The sequence below is a fragment of the Penaeus vannamei genome, chromosome 12, assembly GCF_042767895.1.
Source record: "Penaeus vannamei isolate JL-2024 chromosome 12, ASM4276789v1, whole genome shotgun sequence".
NCBI classification, from domain to species: domain Eukaryota; kingdom Metazoa; phylum Arthropoda; class Malacostraca; order Decapoda; family Penaeidae; genus Penaeus; species Penaeus vannamei.
This window is the reverse complement of record NC_091560.1, coordinates 33516833-33519332: the sequence shown is the minus strand read 5'-3', so window position 1 is coordinate 33519332 and position 2500 is coordinate 33516833. Positions and strand designations below refer to the sequence as shown.

The 2500-nt window shown below is 46.6% G+C and overlaps 1 protein-coding gene across 4 annotated transcripts in view; it reads left to right on the top strand.

The window, feature by feature from the left end:
- LOC113804499 (uncharacterized) overlaps positions 1–2500 on the top strand; it is a 374340-nt gene that overhangs the window by 364250 nt on the left and 7590 nt on the right. The window lies entirely within an intron of this gene.

Here is a 2500-nt window from a genome sequence, read left to right as displayed (position 1 = left end):
TATTTTGATCTCTCTCTCTCTCTCTTCTCGTCTGTCTTTTAGCCGCTGTCTCAGTCTCTCCCTTCTCATTCTCCCGTTTCGCTCTCGTTTTACTCTCCCTAAACACTCTCTTCTCTTATTTTGATTCTCTCTCTCTCTCTCTCTCTTCTCGTCTGTCTTTTAGCCGCTGTCTCAGTCTCTCCCTTCTCATTCTCCCATTTCGCTCTCGTTTTTCTCTCCCTAAACACTCTCTTCTTTTATTTTGATTATCTCCGTCTCTCTTTCCGTCTGTCTTTTGGCCGCTGTCTTAGTCTCTCCCTTCTCATTCTCTCGTTTCGCTCTCCGTAAAGACTCTGTTTTCTTATTTTGATCTCTCTCTCTCTCTCTCTCTCTCTCTCTCTCTCTCTCTCTCTCTCTCTCTCTCTCTCTCTCTCTCTCTCTCTCTCTCTCTCTCTTTCTCGTCTGTCTTTTAGCCCTTGCTGTCTCAGTCTCCTCCCTTCTCATTCTCCCATTTCGCTCTCGTTTTTCTCTCCCTAAACACTCTCTTCTTTTATTTTTGGATTCTCTCTCTCTCTCTCTCTCTCTCTCTCTCTCTCTCTCTCTCTCTCTCTCTCTCTATAGGAGTTACTAAAAGGCGTTCCGTATTCGTACGCCTGTTATTGGTACCGGATGTTTGTTTTAAATATATCCCACCGCTGCCACCAGCTATGGTCTAAACACTCTTCTATTTTGATTTTCTCTCTCTCTCTCTCTCTCTCTCTCTCTCTCTCTCTCTCTCTCTCTCTCTCTCTCTCTCTCTCTCTCTCTCTCTCAATGGGAGTTACTAAAAAGGCGTACCGTATTCATACCCCTGTTGTTGGTACCGGATTTTTGTTCTAAATATATCCCACCGCTGCCACCAGCTATAATGGTCTATAATTAAGTTATAAAGAGACCCACTATACTGAATGACAGGTTCAGAGAAACACACAATCTTCTTGTTTCTCCTTCTTTATTGAGGTGTTACTTGGTGTTAGTAGCAAGGCAGGTATCTTGTCAGTCAGTTTCCTTGTGTTGTCGGGACGGCCGGGGCGAGCTCGGGCGTTGTTCTGACCCTTAGGGTAGGGAGTGAAGTGAGAGTGAGTCATGCTAGGTCGCTCTTAGGTCAGTTCTGTCTTCTGACCTCTGGCGACCTCGTGCCGGACAGCGTGGTATATATGGCAGAGCGATATGGGAGTTACTAAAAAGGCGTACCGTATTCGTACGCCTGTTGTTGGTACCGGATGTTTGTTCTAAATATATACCACGCTGTCCGGCACGAGGTCGCCTCCGAGGTCGCCAGAGGTCAGAAGACAGTACTGACCTAAGAGCGAGAGACCATTAGAGACTATTATACTCTCTCTCTCTCTCTCTCTCTCTCTCTCCCTCCTCCCTCCCTCCCTCCCTCCCTCCCTCTCTCTTCTCTCTCATCTCTCTTTCTCTCTTTTTCTTCTTGCTTGTCTGTCTCTCTTTCTTTCTCTCATGTCTCTCTCTCTTTCTCTCTTGTTTGTCTCTTTCTCTCTCTAACTCTCTGCCTCTGTCTCTGTCTGTTCCTCATTGTCTCTCTCTCTCTGTCTCTCATTGTTTCTCTCTGTCTCTATTGTCTCTCTCTCTGTCTCTCATTGTCTCTCTCTCTCTGTCTCTCATTGTCTCTCTCTGTGTGGTCTCTAATGTCTCCTCTCTCTTGTGTCTCTCATTCTCTCTCTCTCTCTCATCTCTTCTCCTCTCTTTCTCCTATTTTCCTCTCTCTCTCTCTCTCTCTCTCTCTCTCTCTCTCTCTCTCTCTCTCCTCTCTCTCTCTCTCTCTCTCTCTCTCTCTTCATCTCTCTTCTCTCTATCTCTCTTCTTTCTCTCTCCCTCTCCTCTCCTCCTCTCCCTCCCTCTCTCCCTCCCCCCTCCCTCCCTCCCTCTCTTTCTCTCTCATCTCTCTTCTCTCTTTTCTCTCTTTCTCTCTCTGTCTGTCTCTCTTTCTCTCTCCTTCTCTCATGTCTCTCTCTTTCTCTCTCTGTTTGTCTCTTTCTCATTCTCTCCAACTCTCTGCTCTCTGTCTCTGTCTGTCTCTCATTGTCTCTCTCTCTCTCTGTCTCTCTCTCATCTCTCTCTCTCTCTCATCTCATTGTCTCTCTCTCTCTGTCTCTCTCTCTCGTTCTCTCTCTCTCTCGTTCTCTCTCTTTCTGTTCTCTCTCTCTCGTTCTCTTCTCTCTCTCTCTCGTCTTCTCTCTCTCTCGTTCTCTCTCTCTCGTTCCCCTCTCGTTCTCTCTCTCTCTCTCGTCTTCTCTCTCTCTCGTTCTCTCTCTCTCTCTCTCGTCTCTCTCTCTCTCTCTCTCGTTCTCTCTCTCTTTCTCTCTCCCTCTTTCTCTCTCTGTCTCTCTCTCTCTCTCTCTCTCTCTCTCTCTCTCTCTCTCTCTCTATCTCTCTTTCTCTCTCATTCACTCTCTATCATTCTCTCTCTCTCATCTCCTTTCTCTCTTCTCTCTTTCTTTCTCTCTCATTCTCTCTCTCT